We start from the raw sequence: 19,883 nt of genomic DNA on the forward strand, positions 1-19,883 counted from the left end.
TACCATAGCCGTAAGCCATATTTTCTCCCATAAAGAGTATGTTATACATAAGCTTGGCGTTACGCCTAGCCAGACACTGAAATAAGCCTTGTGCAGAGTCTGGAAGGGTGTAACCCCAAAGTTGGACATAATTGAAATAACCAATGGTGTAGTAATAGCTCGTGCAAAGCCAGGGGGCCCACGCTCTTGGGGGGCCTGCTCTCAAGGGTAACCATATTTGTCGCCGACTACGCATGCGCGAATCTGCCGATCTGTACTTGTTGACTGCGAATGTGCAATTGGCACTTGCCGGTCGGGTTGACCACGCATGCGCAATTGCGTTTGCCAGTCGCTGATACGTATGTGCGACTGGCAAGCTCCGATCGCGCATAAGCAAGCAGCAAACACCGATCACGCATGAGCATGAGCAGCCAGCAAGTGCCGATCTCGTATGTGTACGATCAGCCGGCAAAGTTTTGCCCGGGGGGCAAATAATTTCACGGCAATAATTCGCTCTCCTCTCTCTCCCCACTTCAGCAAAACCACTATTTTGGGGCCTGGATCTGAGTAACGCCAAGACTGGCATAACGTCATGGTAAGTCTTGGTGGCAGAATTCCCTCCCATCCATCACAGCTGTAAGCAGGGTCACCGGCAGGGGGGGTAGAGCCGGGATAGTTTTCCTGGGACTGGCGGGGGGTGGGGGGGGGTTAGACCCGGGACAGTTGTCCTAGGACCGGCTGGGGGGCCCGGCCGGCGCTGGAAGATTGGGGTCACTGTCAAACTCTAGTTCCGGGGCTCAGGAAATCTGTTGGCGGCCCTGGCTGCAAGCAATATATAGATAAAGAAGTAGTCACACTCAGTTTTAAAGGGTCAACATGTAAGATACTGTACGTAGAGGCAGATAAGGCCTTTCCTGTATTAGGTAACATCACATTATGAGCCCTAATTTAACAGAGCTTTCTGATTCTAACCATAAGATGTTTCAATCAGAGCAATGTCCTGCAGGCCCCTCTAGCACTTAAGGAGTTAAAACTGCTGTCCCAAAAGCTTTAATATACATATTGCCTTTACTTTTTCCTCCTGACCACATCACATGCCATATCGCCATTATCACTCTTATTGTGTGGGAGGCCTCATTACTAGTGAAAACAGTATAGAAGAAATGTGATGGAATATATATACTGTACATGTGGCTTGTGTTCCCTGGTTTGGCTTTTACCTCCGCTGCAGCTTGGGAGAAAGAGAGGACTGCAGAGGCTACAGCCCCCAGAAGGCCACAGGGCTGCGGAGTCAGGTGACTAGGCCTGGCCAAAAGAGTGTTAGGATTCCCTGCTGAGGCAGTTGGTGCTCTTTGGACTTGCTGGCAGTTGGAGCAGGGACGCAGCTAGGGGAGGTTGTACAAGTGCAGGGGTCTGTGACCCTCTGCACTAGGCCAGAAATCCCCTAGGCCCCAGTTAGACCCCAACTCACTCTAAGCTTGTGGATGCTGTAGGGAAGGCCCTTCAGTTAGGGATCCTACCCCTTTAGTGGTTAGCCAGCTTAGGGCCACAGCTGTGTCATTGAAGCATTGTTACCGCAGTCTGGGACCAGGCTGCAATAGAAGGAGCGACCATCATCGCAGTGGTTACTCCAGCGCGAGGCATCCCATCCAGCGGAAGATATCGTTGGATCGGCGGATCCTCTACTTCTACTCGTTAGCGCGCCTGGGTGTGGACTCACCCGGCAGGTACCGTTCACCAAACATGCACCAACATCTGTACAGCAAGGCACTGATCATGCCTAGAGGGGTGGGCATCTTTTGGGGACACTTATTGGGTGAAGTGACCAAGGGACACCTCTGGTACTGTGGACACGGTGTGGGGGTAAACGGTGATGGGACAAAGTCCTGCGCGGCTAGTGAAAACTGTGATAGCTGCAACCAGTAGAGTTATTATATCCTCTGTGTTGATTAGTTTATATATCTGACAGTAAAAGGTTATTGCATAATCTGTGAGCTGTTATTATTGGTTCCTGTTCGGGGTTATCTCATATAATTGGGATCCTGTGCAGGTGGAGGCGCTGCCACTTTATATATTTGTTAACCCAGGCTCCCAGTGGTGGAGGCTCAGTCTCTGTGAGCCTACAGGTAACGCCAGCACCAGTAGTCCCTTCATGCTAGAGGGAAAAAGGGCTATATATATATACAGTGGTCGACAAATCACCAAAAAATCTACTCGCCGAACAAAAAAATCTACTCGCCACCTAGTACCACACGTGTGCTGCTTGAGCCAATAGGAGCTCGCCACGATGTTAAATCCACTCGCCAGGGGCGTGCAAATGTATAGGTTTGTCGAACACTGTATATATATATATATATATATATATATATATATATATATATATATATATATATATATATATATAGATAGACAATATCCCCAACAGCCATCCTTTTTGATTATTAAGCTTGGTTAACACGGTACAGATCGCTCTCTCTCTCTCTCTCTCTCTCTCTCTCTCTCTCTCTCTTTCTCTCTATATATATATATTTTTTTATTGTGGCAGGACAGCCTCGCGGCAGGGTCAGTAAGATGCTTAGACATAGGATTAAGCTGAACCAGTTGGTTTATTAACCAGCAGACAAATGAACATAATGGGTACTGTCCCTTTAAATCATAATAAAGCATAGAAAATAAACACCTATTCCCTTTAAGGAAAGCTAACTACACCATAGCTTTCACCCTCACTAACTGCATGGCCAGCTAAGCTGGTTCCCAAGCCAAAACATGTGCTCCACATACAACATATAATGAGAAAGTCTTATCTGTATTGCAGCTCCAACAGTAAAAAGGAACGCCGGTTCCGGGAAGCAGTCTGTGTCCAGCTCGTTATCAGTCTATATCCTTGGGTTGGGGTCCCAGCTGGTCCCAGCAGCAGAGCTCCACGCAGTGCTGGGGGACCAGAGCAACAGCCAGGGGCTTCTTAGCTGGGAAAAGTCTCTCTACCCTCCTGGGTAAAAACTAGCTCTCTTTGTGTAGGCTACTTCCTGCCTTTTAAATCCTCAGTCTCTCAGGAGTTCTTCCTGCTTAATTAGCTGCAGGCGCATGCCTTTCTAGGAGGAGTTTAATAGCTTCTATGCTGGAAGCACACATATGCTCCTCACTCCAGCATACTGAGTTAGTGACTCATATATATATATATATATATATATATATATATATATATATATATATATATATAAATATATATATATATATATATATATATACATATATATATATATACATATACACAAAAGATATAACCAGCGATCAATGAATAGGGAACATGTGAATAAGTGTGTTACGGTCTTGCTCGCCACAAACCGGGACTGGACCGCGGGGCTGAGGTTGGGATGTGAACACACCGACCTTAGACCACGAAGCCGGTTCTGGATTGCGCAGTTCGTAGTCAATCGTTGCAGGGTCAGGGTTGGAGAATGTAGAGTAATCCTTAGACAAGCCAGGGTCAGGGTTGGAGATGTCAGGGTAATCGATATCCAGGCAGAAGTTCGGCAACAAGGAATCAGGTACGCAGCGCTTCAGCGTAGCAGCCGTACTGCGGGAATGGCCTCTACGCGAGGAGCGGGAGCGGCCCATAATGAAGACCTCTGCAAGGCAGGAAGCAGAAGGTTAACGCTGGGGATCCAGCGCTTCAGCACAGGAACCAGGACACGGCCTCTGCAATGGAGATATACAGCAGGCCCCAGGAACCAGCCCTCTGCAAGGAGAGAAGGCAGCAGGCCTCAGGGAACAGGCAAGGCTGGCGCTGGGGATCCAGCGCTTCAGCACAGGTACCAGGAAGCAGACCTCTGCCACAGGTGAATGCAGCAGGTCTCAGGAACAGGATAAGTAGACACTGGGAATCCAGAGCTTCAGCACAGGTAGCAGACCTCTGAAGCAGGCCTAAGGAACACGGCAAGAGTAGCACTGGGGGTCGAGCGCTTCAGCTCAGGAAGCAGACCTCTGCAGCAGGTCCAAGGAACAAGGTAAGAGCAACACTTGGCATCCAGTGCTTCAGCACAGGAAGCAGACCTCTGCAGCAGGTCTCAGGAACACGGCAAGAGTAGCACTGGGGATCTAGCGCTTCAGCACAGGAAGCAGACCTCTGCAGCAGGTCCCTGGAACAAGGCCAAGGTGGAAGTGTGTGGCAAACACTGTTATATCCACGTAAGCTTGGATTATGCTCGGCAAGGAGTCAGAGAAAGGGGCCAGTATAAGAAAGGCAGATAGCCAATCCCAAGACAGGGGTGTGTGGGAATTCTTCCAATGCCAGAGCAGAGAGACAGAGCAGCATGATTGCAAACTCAGGTGACAGTGCTTGCAATTGTAAGGGGAGGTTTGTTTGAGAGCACACCAGCTCTGTAAGAGTGAGTTCCCGCCAAACCCAGGAACGGATTGCTCACATAGTGCGAGCAATTATTAGAAAGGATCAAGTGACTATAGCTGGAGAGAAATAAATATAAAACTTAGTTGACCATTCACCCCTTTTACACACGGCCACAATGCAGGTACGGTAGGCGAAGGAAATTACAGCTTTTTTTATAATTGCTTTAGGGAAATGAAGGGACAAAGCATAAGGGATGGACACTGCTTTACAAATGTAATTAGTTTTATTGGGATATATTTATAGGACATTACATAACAGGGGTCTTCAACTTGTTCTCCAAAGGGACAAGATCAGAGGTCATTTAAGAGTAGATGGGCCGCAAACCTAATGTAATATAATTTTAGATACATTTAAAGACATGAAAATGACTATTTGTCAACACTTGAATTTATTATATCGGTACCTTTTATATTTACATTCTCTTAACTTACAAGTGAGTTTCAGTGTGAAAAACTGCACTTTGCTGCCTAAGTAACTGGTTTGAAATTAGCTGGAGCAGAGCGTTTGAAGGCTCCATCAAGGGCCGTCACAGGCCACATTTGACCCTCGGGCCGTCAGTTCAAGACCCCTGTTATAGTATCTCAAAATAACCCCATATGATATTTTTAATTACTGTAGGTGTCGAGGTGTTCATTTTATATCTGGAAAAGTGCAGACTCATTGTCAATAGTGATCCATAAGAATTACAATGAGATCATTATATGTAACATACCAGTTGATGGTCTTATGCTATTTCCCTGGGGGCAAATGTCCACATCCATGAAATTGGCACTAATTGCCATGTTAGTCCCAGCAGAGAGACCGTGTGACTTAGCATGGAAACCAAACTATCTCCTGATCCCCAGAGAATTTGGGTAGATGCAAAATTCTCACAATGGGCCAGATGCATGATTGTCGTTTTACACATTTGAGAATACACAACAAAAAGGTGCCTCAAACAAGGGCACTGCAGTTATAAAGGGAGCATGGACAGTATGCCCAACTACTAGTATTATTATTATTATTATTAAAGGTGCACCAATAATGATTACAACTTTTAAAATCTGTCTTGTTTTAAATTATAATAAAGCATTTATTAAAGCAGCATCTCCCCCACTCCCCGCTGTACACACTTAAAAAAATTGTGTGTGGCGAGTACGCGCAGTTTCAGTGAAACTTCTTTGTGTGTTGTCACTGAAAATGTCGCTGAAAATGTAATCATACTCTCAAAAACATTAAAATCAAAATAAAATTTCTGTGACAAAACACAAAGAAGTTTAACTTAGAACGTGCGTTCGAATGCACCTCGATTTTATTTATTTTAATATGTAGGATCCTAAAATAGCAAGGTTCAGAAGTCATGCCATGTTCCGTATTCTTAATAAAGCGTACATAGTGCAGCCTCTTAATGATAACATAATTGTGCTTACTACATATTTCCACTTATACATGTACAAACAAATGAAAGAACATATAATCAGCTGTGTTTCCTTACTTTGAAGATTACTCCTGCATCCTTCTGTGTGTGTGTTGGGGGGTGTGGGGGGTGTCTGGGGAGATGGGTGGCTGTGGTGGGTAGGTGGCTGGCTTGCTGTGGTGGGGGCCTCTGCACATGCCCTGATGCGGAAGGATTGTCTGTGCATGCGTTGGTGGCGTGTACACAGTCACGTGTGCGCATGCGCATGGCCATGGCTGCTTCTTATACTCTGCGCACGCGCTGCATGGGCCGGACACCTATGCGCATGCGTGAGGAGACGGCCACACCTACGCATGCGCGTGGCGATGGGCAATCCTGCGCATGTGATGGGCGATACTGCGCATGCTCACAGTGATGGCCCCTCTTTCGCATGTGCGCAACGGCGGCCACTCCTGTGCATGTGCAGAGAAACATGCTTCCAGCTCTTGGACTACAACTCCCAGCAGGCTAAAACATACTGCGACGTCACTTCTGTTACAGTACTTCCGTCTCCACGAAGGAAATTCACCCAGGTGCCAGCAAAGAAGTTTCACTTAAAAAAAAAAATGTATAGAATTTTAATCTGGGAGGTTTTACGGAGCTGAACTGATCTATTTTTTAGCCCCGGGGACCCTGGACTTGTTTAGTTGCTGGTCTTTCAGCTCTGATCCGGGGTATAAACATGACAACCAAATCCTTTGCATCTCGTGGGCCAATGGGAAGCAGCAACATCATCGGGGGAATGAGGTTGCGGCTTCCTATTATTGGATGACTGCAGGGCGCCATCTTTAAAAATCCAGGAAGGAATCCCCGTTGTTGGTAAGTATTGCAGGAACTGTGGGAGCTATAAATATTGCTGTTCAGCCCTGCTTCAAAATCCGTAAAAATACATTTAAAATATACACGTAAAATAGGCGATAATACTGCTTTAAATAAATATTTGTTATTATTTCTATTCAGTTATACATTATATAATTGTATCTTTCAGAAAATGTTTCACTAAATATTGTAGTAATGCGATAGGGAGGAACACTTTCAGCGCTAATGGACTTTTTCAGTCTTTTCCAATCAATCCATTTAAAAGAGTAGTAACATAAATAATTTAAGGAAGAAAATAGGTTGGTTTTAGATTTTCACCCTTGCAATTCTGAACATGATTTAAAAAAGATATGTACTGTATACAGCTTCTGTCTCCCAACGATGCGAGGTTTTAGGGGTACATTCTACATGCTCCGAATCGGACGTTCGGGACATTTGCAGCTGAAATTCTCAACTGACTTCATCAGGGTTTTTCATCCAGAAACGACCTGACGGGCAGCTTCGGAGTATATAGAATTGACCCTTTAATGGGTTTATCTTATATTTGCTAAAGTGGCCAGTTGGGTTGTTTTCGGATGAAATTCTACATTGCACTCAATGGGAAATTTAGTTGGAAGACGTCCAGTTTGGACGCTTCAGTGGATATAGAATATATATATATAGAATAAGCCCCGTACTCTGTATGCATCCAATGCATTGCAGGATCTTTTGCCAGCGAAGGTGTTAAGCTAGGAGTATGCGTGTAAATTCAATTAACTGCCTAGATATACACTGGAACATGGCAGATACAAATGGGCTATTCTGTGTCCAATTTAGAGATTTGTTTTTATTCCTATTTATTTTGCTGACTCCCAGCAGTCTTTGCAGTGCCTGGTCCTGGTGGTTCTGATATGACAAATGGGTATATCATACAATTGTACAAAGACGCAGGAACCCAAAGAATTTCATGTGCGTTTGTTTTATGACACATCCACCTTATAACAAATATTTTTGTATGGAAGAGATGTCTCATCTGGGTGAGTGTAATATTAATCTATTTCCATTGTGCTGCGGGAAGCTGAATCAGAACTAATAACAATGAGTGGTTGAACGTATTACGCACAGTGAAGTGGTATGTATCAAGCTTCTGTAAAATGAGTCTTTTGGCACAACCGCTAGTGATGTTCCTGCTCCTAACTGCGTTTAAAGGTGCAGTCCCACATAGTCCCCAGTTGAATTTCTTAGGCTTGGTCCCCACTGGCTGCTGCAGCGCCCACTACGGCGGGTGCTGCGTGGACAAGAGCCGCCCCTCAATGGGGCCGGGCCTGCTGCGAGGAGCGGCCGCCGCGCCGTGTGACGAGTTTATCAGGCAGACAGGAAAATTGAGATTGCAACTAGTGGCGGAGCGCTAGGCCACGTCCCCCCGGCGGTTCAGCCAATGAGGGTGAACCTGCTGGGTGACATCATGGCCACGCCCCATCACTCCCCTCTCATGCCACCCCCCCTGTCTTTCCCCTGCAGCTCACTGCAGACCGGAGAATTCGGCTGCACGCGCTGCCAGCCTCGCAGACGCGTGTGCAGCGCAGACACCGGGCTTGTAGCCTTAGGGGCCTCTGAATGGAGAAGTGTTTGTCAAACCCACCCTTATCCCACCCTGTCCTTATCAGAGAACCACTATAGATAAGCGGAGATGGGGAGGCGGGACTCTGGCTGTACAAGCACTCGCTTATCTCACAGTGACATCACACAGTGACATCACACCAAAGGGCGCAGCCAGAGGAAACCCCTCCCAAGTGTCACTTTAATAAATACATTAAACATACTTATAAGTGGCAGATTTGGTTATTAATCACCCAGATGAGACCCCTTAATCTGGTCGCTGGGTATAGCTCACTTTTGTTGCAGGAGGGTTTGACCATTTAATGTCTCTCCTCCTATTGCTCAATATAACCAATCTACTATTATTAAACTGGTTCTTTTTCAAGCCTCATGGAATAAAGTAAGGTTTGGTTGATAGCTATGGGAATAAGGGGGTAACCCCACTCTGGTGCAGGCCTCTGTTAACCCCTTTGCTGCCAGAGAGAGAACAGCCTCTATTCTGCTAAACTAGAGTAGCAAAGAAAACGGGGCGTTTATCAGAGTCTGCAATACTAAAGCAAATATCAGCCCCAGATTAACCAACTAGACTAAAACCTGCCTCTTTTCTACCTTCGATAAATCTGATGCTGTTTGTTTACATATCTTCAGGCTTTGGAGAGGGCAGATTTCTTCACCGAAAGGAAAAACCCCAGTATAGTGCTATATATTCTTACTGCAATGATCATGTGTAAATATCCGGGTACTGCACACTCACATTTTCTCAATGGTAAAACAAAAAAGCACAACAAAACTGTGGCAAACCGCATGGAGGGATTGATGGTGGTGAGATCCACTCAAGGTATACTTCTCCCAAAATGTGTCTCTCCGGATGTATCTCATATGAGATGTGTTGCAGAATACATCTGAGGAAAAGAGTGTGCAGACAATCCGAAATTAAGTTTATATATATGTAGCCAGGCCCCCCCCTTGTTCTACTTGACCCCCCCTTCTTCCAGAGCGCGCGTGAGGGAGTTAGGGGGCAGGTGCGCGAGCAGCGGGTACCTGGGAGTTGCGGCCGGTTGCCGGGGACGCGATCGGGCCGTTGCGAAGGCCGCGGTCGCGTCGCGAGTGTCCCGGCGGCTCGGGAAGCAGGGCGCCGCCATGCATAGTGCTGTTGCGCATGCGCAGGAGGCCAGCTAACGCGAGAGGCCCCAAAACAGCTCGCGCATGCGCAAGGCAGGACGGACAGCCCCCAGGGTGCACAGGGGCAGAGCCACATGACTCCAGGGAGCCAATAGGGCTGCAGATCTCCCCAGGAGGGATATAGATACATTTCGCGGGGTTTTGCACACGGCAGTTGGTGACTGGATCAGCTAGGGGAAGGAGGTAGGGTGCAGGGGTCTGTGACTCTCTGCACTAGGCCAGCAAATCCCCTAGGCCCCAGATAGCCCTGAGTCATCCTAGCTGAGTATTGTAGGGACAGGCCCTAGGTTAGGGACCCTGCCCCATTATATATTTGCTAGGAGTGTATCACGGACATTGCTCGGATTGCTAAGAGGGAGCTGGACTATCTCCACGGAGGCCCAGCTAGCGTGACTGCGGCCTACTGGCAGCAGACAGACCCTAACTAAGGTAGAGACGGTGCGGAGCTGTACGGTGATATTATCCGCGCTGGAATTCACCCCACGCGTAGGAGGATATCCCGGTGGATCCAACCCCAGTGATATAGCGGCACCCGTGGCTGGAGCCCGGGCAGGTAACCCACAACTCACGTGCACCAACAAGGCCTATCACCAGACATAGTGGCTGCGCAGTCACACACACACATTGGCATATGACTTGGGAGTGCGAGACATTGGGTTGGGCTTACTGGACACAGGGTGGGATCACTCTTTGGGAGGTAGCGTCCGCCGTGACGCCTAAAGGTGGTAGCGTCCGCCGTGACGCCTAGAGGTGGTAGTGTCCGCCGTGACGCCTAGAGGTGGTAGCGTCCGCCGTGACGCCTAGATGTGTTAGCATCCGCCGAGATGCCTAGAAGTGTTAGCGCCCGCCGGGGTGCAAATTAGCGTAAGCGTCCTGCATGGCGCAGTAAGTGTCTCCTCCAGAAAGGGACACAGGTTAAGTAAGCTGTTGTGGTTTATGTTGTGTTGCGGAAGAAGTAAAGTCCCATATATATATATATCTTGTGTGTGAGTATTGATTGTCCTGCGAGGAACCACTCCCCCTCTGGTGGGAGCCATCGCAGGTGGAGGCGCTGCATCGTTGTACGTAAGTTGTCCACAGTAATATTACCCCAGGTTCCCCGTGGCGGAAGCTCAGCCCTCCTGTGAGCCAACAGGTTATGCACCACACTTAGTAACCTGGTATGTTCCTGCCCCCACACAGTATGATCTGCGATTGGGTGGGGGAAAACCCGTTACATTTTGGAGGCGCTGCTGAGAGCTTAGACCTGGGGTGCCCTATTCAAAACAGATCAGCATCATGGTAATTCCCTCCCGTCAAGAGGTCCACGCGTGGGCCACCACCGTCCGTGAACCACCTAGACACGTTGTCGCCGTAGGGAACGTCCCGGCGTTAGTAGCGGAAACTGACATCCGGAACTCTCTGAGCAAGCTCTTAGGGCTAGATAGAGTATGGTACCGTGGCAGGGTGTTCGACTCTACTTATCATTTGAGTGCCCTACTATTCACCGTCGGGCGGGACATATGCCCTGAAGCGGCCCTGAACATTCTAGTAGCCTCCGAGTGCCCACCAGAAGGATACCCCCTTATATACTCGGACTTACCAGTAATAAGGGAAATGTTCTCGCTTAGAGCCCCTCCTCAAGATCCAGACGAACCGTCCACCAGTACCTGGACACCACGTACCCCCGTGTCCAGTACCCCAAACCGGGTTGACCGTCCCCAACCCAAAGTCTCCTTTACCCCAAGCGCCCTCCCGGAAGCCAGTAGTTGGGCTGACTGCCCCCCCTCTCCACCCGACACCGTACCCTGCGAGGTAAACTCCTGGCCTATCAGGGAGAGAGCAACGAACGAAGGTTCCATAATGGGGGTGTGCAGCGCACAGCAATGATGAAAGAGCAGGTCTTGCAATTAAAAGTCCTTTATTATTCAGACATCTGGTTGTGGGACAGCAGCAAACTTCAACGCGTTTCATTCAAAGAACTTTTTCAAGAAGTGCTGTATACAGTAAAATTGTCAGTTTAAATGCAGCTGTTTGCCCCGTTTTCGCGCCAAAAATTACGTCATAATGCGTCATCCGACCAATAGGATTTCATCTAGCCGCGCATGCGCCGCGCGCCAGAGTGTCCCTGGATCCCCCACGAGCCCCAGCCGAGCTCAATCAGGATCGGCACGCCTCTCAGGGCAGCCTCTGCTGAGAGCACGCCTCTGATGGCCGTGTAGGATCCTCCCCCACTCTCCGCTTTCGGCGCATGCGCAGATGGAGCTTCTGGGTCCCCTGATTTTTTAAACCTGGATGACGGTCCACAGCTAACCAGGGGATATATAGATAAATAATATACGCTGTGTAAAGGGTATATATACCCCATTCCGGCCACTGAAACACTGGGCAAACAGCTGGCAACAACAACACATACAAAGATAAAAGTGTAACTATACATTAATCAAAAGTAATAAGCAAAAACATTTTATATATAAAGTAATAATTTTTACCAAATAATGGACTAAAGAAATATCAACTAAGGAAAAGATTACACATATATATTTACACAGTGAATATATGAACAAATAAACATGTATGGAAAAAACATATATAGAAAAAACATATGCATATATATATATGAACTGCCTTAATTATATATTTTTATATTTTTAAACAACACAATTATAACAAAATAACTTTATTAATTAAAAGAAATATTATTTATAAGAAAAATATATATATGTATATATATATGATAGTATTAAAATAAATTAAAAAGATATAATATCTTGTACCTATATTTAATATATGTATTGCCATTTGCCTAATTAATTATTTCTGGTCCTTTGGAAGTATGCATATAGTATCAAATAAATTGGAATAAGTTATGCATGTATTCTCTATGCTCTCATTGATCTGACCACAGGACAATAAGATTGTTTATGAGAATTTTTGTTTATCTATATACACAATATACAGCACTCCACCCCATAATTATGTATAAATGCTAAAGATTTAATATAAACCCCATTTCATTAATGTGAGCAAGCAATCTGCTGTTCTTTAAATATAGGTTTAAAAAAAATGTTTTTGCTTATTACTTTTGATTAATGTATAGTTACACTTTTATCTTTGTATGTGTTGTTGTTGCCAGCTGTTTGCCCAGTGTTTCAGTGGCCGGAATGGGGTATATATACCCTTTACACAGCGTATATTATTTATCTATATATCCCCATGTTAGCTGTGGACCGTCATCCAGGTTTAAAAAATCAGGGGACCCAGAAGCTCCATCTGCGCATGCGCCGAAAGCGGAGAGTGGGGGAGGATCCTACACGGCCATCAGAGGCGTGCTCTCAGCAGAGGCTGCCCTGAGAGGCGTGCCGATCCTGATTGAGCTCGGCTGGGGCTCGTGGGGGATCCAGGGACACTCTGGCGCGCGGCGCATGCGCGGCTAGATGAAATCCTATTGGTCGGATGACGCACCATGACGTCATTTTTGGCGCGAAAACGGGGCAAACAGCTGCATTTAAACTGACAATTTTACTGTATACAGCACTTCTTGAAAAAGTTCTTTGAACGAAACGCGTTGAAGTTTGCTGCTGTCCCACAACCAGTTGTCTGAATAATAAAGGACTTTTAATTGCAAGACCTGCTCTTTCATCATTGCTGTGCGCTGCACACCCTGGCTTTTGGAACTCTTATACCATACAGCTGCACGCTCTGGAAGGGAGACCCTGGGAAGGACAATACGTGAGTACATTTAACCTGGGGCTAACCCAATGAGGAAGGGGGGGTGTCCCTGGACAACCCACCCCATCCTTCAGGGTATCCTATGCCCACCTAAGGTCTAGTACTGTTTATGCAACTATATACCCAGGTCAGGCTCCCTTCCATTTACACAGTCCTAGCACTTTCAGAGCACCATCTACAAACAAACTCCATAATGGGGGTGACCTTACCCCAATTCGTAGAAGCCCTCACTGTGGCCTCCCAGTCTCAAAGCTACCGGAAGCTTAAGGCCTTCTCTGGAATACTTCCAATACCCCAGGGGGAGGAAGGAATAGACCTTTGGAGGGAGAATGCAGTAAAAGTAGTAGAGGAATGGTCGTGCACTGACACGGTAAAGCGGCAGCGTATCATGGAATGCCTCAGACCCCCTGCGTCTACTATGTTGACCATCCACAGGGACCAACACCCAGAGTTGACAGCGTTGGAAATGGTGGCGTTCCTGTTAGAAGCATACGGGCTAGCAGAAGACGAAGGAGCGCTCTGGACGAAGTACTTCCATCTTTATCAGAAGGAGGGGGAAGACTTGTCGGCTTTTATCCACCGTCTACAGCTGGTCCTCGGAATCCTACTCAATCGTAAGCTGGTCTCCGCCTCTGGGATGGATGAAGCTCTCCATAAGCAGTATCTGCGGGGATCAAGCCCCACTCACCCCATAGCCAACATGCTCCGCAGCAAGATAATGGACGGGGGCCCCTACAAGTTCACCGAGTTGCTGCGGCAAGTGAAACTACAGGAGGCTCATGTTATGCTACACTCAGCTGCTAAACCTAAGAGCCCCTCTGCCTCCAAAGGAAAGGGCCCTACGGAAAAGAAGGAAGAGTCTGCTGCCTTGTCCAAGGGGTACAAACCAAGACCCCCCGACCGACCACCTTCCCCGTCCATGAGTCGTCCGGAAAGCCGCCCGGTTGTATGCTATAACTGTGGTAAGAAGGGTCACGTCCTCCGTAACTGTCCAGAAAGAGAAGGTCATCCTGAGGAACACCCTTCCGATAGAGGGAAATCAGCCCGATCTATGGTCTGCAGTGTACCTATGGCAGAAGCTGACCCCGAACTCCCTCATTCTGGAACCCCGGATGCCCCTTCTGACGCTGGCCCCAGTGATGACGCCTCACCCGGTGAAGTTTGCAGTCAAGTGGGCCCTGCAGCCATCGTGCCCGTGGTACTAGAAGGGATATACGCCTCGGCCCTACTGGACACAGGGTCACAAGTAACCATAATATATCGCAAGTTCTATGATCAGCACCTTCAACACTGCCCCCTGAGGCCGGCCGAACATATGAAGGTTAGGGGGTTAAGTAATGAAGACTACCCCATCGATGGGATTGTAAGGGTCCAGCTGGACATACTCCAACTGAACACCGGCAAGAAGCACCCCATGCAGGTAGCGGCCATGGTATGCCCGGAGCCCCAAGACCATTGCAAGTACCCAATCATCTTGGGAACCAATGCGGACATAGTGCAAGCTATAATCCGAGCCTACTTGAAAGAGACCAACGAGTTGCCGCTGGACGATTCGCTCCTAGACCCCATCTTATGAGAAGAGTGCCACCGGGTATATGCCTTGGAGCGTCATGGGGACCTCTACAATCGTCAACGAGGACTGACGACCATATTACCAGGGGGAGTGCAAAAGATGGACGTCTGGTGTTGTTATCCCGACCGAGACAAGAACGACCAACTGTTCTCGCTGGAGAGTGAGCCTGAAGAAGAAGAGGTTAAGCGAGGGTATAGAGTACTACCCGAAGTGAGGGAATGGACGGCTAAGATCCCTATTCGAACCCACGTATATGTGCAGAATCTCTCCCCCTTTCCGATGGAGTTTGATGTCGATCAGAAGTTGGGATGCATATATCCGGTCAGCCCGGTGGGAGCCACGCCTCAGGTGAAGGCGGCGGCCGCGCATGAGCGGGTAGTCGATCTGGACTTCAACTTCGGCGAGTCGACGCTGTCCACCGAGTGGAAAGAACGGTTGACCACCCAGCTGCTGCAACGACGACATGTGTTCTCCACGAGCGAGATGGATGTGGGGTGCAGCCGCAGTGCCCAACATACCATTCGAATGAGTGATGCCACTCCGTTCCGGGAACGTTCTCGTCGCATCGCCCCTCGGGATGTGGACGATGTGAGGAACGCCATACAAGATATGGAAACTGCTGGGATTGTGACGGAATCTCGAGGACCTTACGCGTCGCCCATATTGGTGGTGCGGAAAAAGAACGGATCCGTACGACTGTGTATCGACTATCGAACTCTGAACAATCGCACGATCCCGGATAAATACAACCTTCCGCGCATTGAAGAGATCCTGAATGCGCTGAATGGAAGTCACTGGTTTAGTGTGCTCGATCTCCGATCAGGGTACTATCAGGTGCCTATGAATGCGGAAGACCAGGAGAAAACAGCTTTCGTCTGCCCCCTGGGATTCTATCAATTTACCCGTATGCCCCAAGGTATATGTGGGGCGCCTGCTACGTTCCAAAGGTTGATGGAAAAGACTATCGGGGACATGATTCCCCGGGAGTGTCTGGTGTACCTGGATGATATCATCGTCTTCGGAAGGACTCTGGAAGAGCACGAAGAGCGATTGTTTAAGGTGATCGACCGTCTGGGGAACGAAGGTTTGAAATTATCCCTAGACAAGTGCCGATTTTGCCATACCTCGGTGACCTACGTGGGGCACATAGTGTCCGCCAAAGGGATCGCCACCGACCCTGCCAAGGTAGAGGTCGTAGTGAACTGGCCTCGCCCAGAGAACGTCACAGAGCTGCGATCCTTCCTGGGGTTCTGTGGGTAATACCGCCGCTTCGTGGAAGGGTACTCGAGCAAGGCTAAACCCCTGAACAATCTGTTGAAAATATACCCTTCAGAGACCGGGAAGAAGGCTGTATCGGCCCGCCAACCGTTCGGTGACAAATGGACATCGGAGTGTTCACAGGCCTTCCTGAAACTGAAGAAGTGTCTGACTGAAGCACCCGTGCTTGCTTATGCGGATCCCGAACAGCCATACGTCCTGCATGTGGATGCCAGTCTAAATGGACTAGGCGCCGTCCTGCACCAGAAGCACCCGGAGGGTCTGCGGCCTGTAGCTTACATCAGCCGCAGCTTGACACCCAGTGAGCAGAGATACCCCGTCCACAAGTTGGAGTTTCTGGCTCTCAAGTGGGCTATCACCGAGAAGCTCCACGATTACCTGTACGGTGTCACCTTCGAGGTAAGGACGGATAACAATCCCCTCACGTACATCAATACGTCGGCCAAATTAGATGCAGCAGGCCACCGATGGCAGGCCGCCCTCAGTAACTACCGCTTCTCCTTGAAGTATAAGCCGGGACCATTGAATATTGGGGCGGACGCCCTCTCCCGAAGGCCAGGACTACTCGCTACCCCAGATGATGAGGAATGGGAAGAACTTCCCGGACCCGGAGTGCGGGCTATGTGTAAAACTGCCGCCATAGTTAATGACCAAGTGGCCTTCTCCGAATTACGAGTGGCCGATTCCTTGGGATGCCAGTCGTAGGCTGTCCCCGCCGCCTACTGCGACCCAAAAGGGATGCACCTCACGCACGACAAGGTGTTCCGGTGGAAAGATCTGGTAGACTACCAAATACGAGATCCGGTCGTTAGTATCATCCGGCACGCCGTTGAAAAGAAGAACCTAGCCCTTCTGAAACGCGCGCCCAATGACTTGGTGACCTTGCTCATGCGAGAGTGGGACAAATTTGAAATAGACAATTGCTTGCTCTATCAGGTGGTGCAATACCACAACCACCCGGATAGGAGACAACTAGTCCTCCCTAAGAACTTACAATACCTGGTGTTGAAGTCCCTACATGATGATCATGGACATCTTGGTATAGACAAGACTTTTGGGTTAGTCAGAGATCGCTTTTTCTGGCCCAAGATGCGAGAAGCCGTTGAACATCCCTGTCGCCGCTGTACTCGGTGTATTCAGCGCAAGACCCTACCTACTCGAGCCGCCCCCATGGGTCATCTAAAAAGTTCTGGTCCTATGGACCTCGTGTGTATGGACTTTCTGTGTATTGAGCCTGATAGCCGGGGAATATGCAACGTGCTCGTCATCACAGACCATTACACTCGGTATGCTCAAGCCTTCCCTACTAAAGACCAGAAAGCTATCACCGTGGCGAAGATATTATGGGAAAAGTATTTTGTACATTACGGCCTTCCTAACCGCCTTCACTCTGACCAAGGAAGGGATTTCGAGAGTACCTTGATCAGGGAACTGCTCAAAATGCTGAACATTGCCAAATCCCGAACGACCCCGTATCACCCCGAAGGGGATGCGCTACCCGAACGTTTTAATCGGACCTTACTAGATATGCTCGGAACACTACAGAGTGCTCAGAAATCGGAGTGGAGTCGACACGTGGAAGCCTTGGTACATGCATACAATTGCACCAGACACGAGTCAACTGGGTTCTCCCCATACTTCCTCATGTTTGGGCGAGAGGCGAGGTTGCCAGTGGATGTGCGTCTTAGAGTCTCAACGGATGGGGTACATAATGCTACTCACTTCAAATATGTGCAACGACTCAAAGACAGCTTGCAGCAGGCCTATCAACAAGCGGAAAAGTCCACAGCTAAGCTGAATGCAGGTAACAAACGGCGATATGATCATAAGGTCAAATATCGGGAACTTCGTCCTGGGGATGCTGTGTTGCTTCGCAATCTCGGAGTCCCGGGAAAACACAAATTGGCTGACCGATGGAGAGACGGAGTGTATGAAATTGAATCCCAGATGCCTGGCCTCCCGGTCTATCGCATCAAAGACACTGATGGCCGGGTAAAGGTATGGCACCGTAATCATCTCCTTCCCATCCCACAAGTGGAAGATGAAGAGACAGAGATACTGGCCACACCGCTCAACGGTGAGCTCGACGTATCAGGGTTGGGTCAAGAGACTGTCGATAACGAGACCCACCCTGAAACTTTGCAAGATCCTATGGAAGGACCCTCTCAAAGGGACTTCCCCACAGAGGGGGCATCTCCCGGAGGAGCTACGGGTAAAGGGCCCCGTAGGCCAACGCCTACTAAGGTGGCACCAACAGGCCAGCCTTTGGATCCACAGAGCCCGAGCTTTGTGCCTAACAGAGACTGTACAGAGACAATTCTCCCCTCAAGGGAAGAGGCCGAGCCTCAGGACTATGTGTACTACTCCCCCGAGGGAGTCGCAGAAGAACAACTCCGACGGAGCCAACGAATCCGGTACCCTCCAACTCGGGTCACCTATGATCAAATGGGGGCACCCCATTATGAGGCTCAGCAGTGTTCTCGGAGCAAGATCCAATCTGTGATTGTGATGCTCACAGAATTGTGCAATATTGTTTAAAGTTGTGCATGTGCTAAGTTATATGATCTACTGCATTTTTATTATATAATTTCTGTACGGGTTGAGTTATGTATCCCAAGCGAGGTCGTTGGGGTTTTTCACCAGGGGGAGGATGTAGCCAGGTCCCCCCTTGTTCTAGTTGACCCCCCCTTCTTCCAGAGCGCGCGTGAGGGAGTTAGGGGGCAGGTGCGCGAGCAGCGGGTACCTGGGAGTTGCGGCCGGTTGCCGGGGACGCGAGCGGGGCGGTTGTTAGGGACGCGAGCGGGCCGGTTGCCGGGGACGCGAGCGGGCCATTGCGAAGGCCGCGGTCACGTCGCGAGGGTCCCGGCGGCTCGGGAAGCAGGGCTCCGCCATGCATAGTGCTGTTGCGCATGCGCAGGAGGCCAGCTAACGCGAGAGGCCCCAAAACAGCTCGCGCATGCGCAAGGCAGGACAGACAGCCCCCAGGGTGCACAGGGGCAGAGCCACATGACTCCAGGGAGCCAATAGGGCTGCAGATCTCCCCAGGAGGGATATAGATACATTTCGCGGGGTTTTGCACACGGCAGTTGGTGACTGGATCAGCTAGGGGGAGGAGGTAGGGTGCAGGGGTCTGTGACTCTCTGCACTAGGCCAGCAAATCCCCTAGGCCCCAGATAGCCCTGAGTCATCCTAGCTGAGTATTGTAGGGACAGGCCCTAGGTTAGGGACCCTGCCCCATTATATATTTGCTAGGAGTGTATCACGGACATTGCTCGGATTGCTAAGAGGGAGCTGGACTATCTCCACGGAGGCCCAGCTAGCGTGACTGCGGCCTACTGGCAGCAGACAGACCCTAACTAAGGTAGAGACGGTGCGGAGCTGTACGGTGATATTATCCGCGCTGGAATTCACCCCACGCGTAGGAGGATATCCCGGTGGATCCAACCCCAGTGATATAGCGGCACCCGTGGCTGGAGCCCAGGCAGGTAACCCACAACTCACGTGCACCAACAAGGCCTATCACCAGACATAGTGGCTGCGCAGTCACACACACACATTGGCATATGACTTGGGAGTGCGAGACATTGGGTTGGGCTTACTGGACACAGGGTGGGATCACTCTTTGGGAGGTAGCGTCCGCCGTGACGCCTAAAGGTGGAAGCGTCCGCCGTGACGCCTAGAGGTGGTAGCGTACGCCGTGATGCCTAGAGGTGGTAGCGTCCGCCGTGACGCCTAGATGTGTTAGCGTCCGCCGAGACGCCTAGAAGTGTTAGCGCCCGCCGGGGTGCAAATTAGCGTAAGCGTCCTGCATGGCGCAGTAAGTGTCTCCTCCAGAAAGGGACACAGGTTAAGTAAGCTGTTGTGGTTTATGTTGTGTTGCGGAAGAAGTAAAGTCCCATATATATATATATCTTGTGTGT

At 49.2% G+C, this 19,883-nt stretch overlaps 1 long non-coding RNA gene across 1 annotated transcript in view; it reads left to right on the forward strand.

The window, feature by feature from the left end:
- The first annotated feature begins 1,360 nt into the window (after positions 1-1,360).
- Positions 1,361-19,883, forward strand: part of LOC142462966 (uncharacterized) — a 79,592-nt gene continuing 61,069 nt past the window's right edge. The window contains exon 1 of the long non-coding RNA XR_012787308.1: positions 1,361-1,706. This is a non-coding gene — a long non-coding RNA (uncharacterized LOC142462966). The remainder of the gene's footprint in view (positions 1,707-19,883) is intronic.

This window comes from Ascaphus truei, chromosome 11, assembly GCF_040206685.1.
Source record: "Ascaphus truei isolate aAscTru1 chromosome 11, aAscTru1.hap1, whole genome shotgun sequence".
Taxonomy (NCBI): Eukaryota; Metazoa; Chordata; class Amphibia; order Anura; family Ascaphidae; genus Ascaphus; species Ascaphus truei.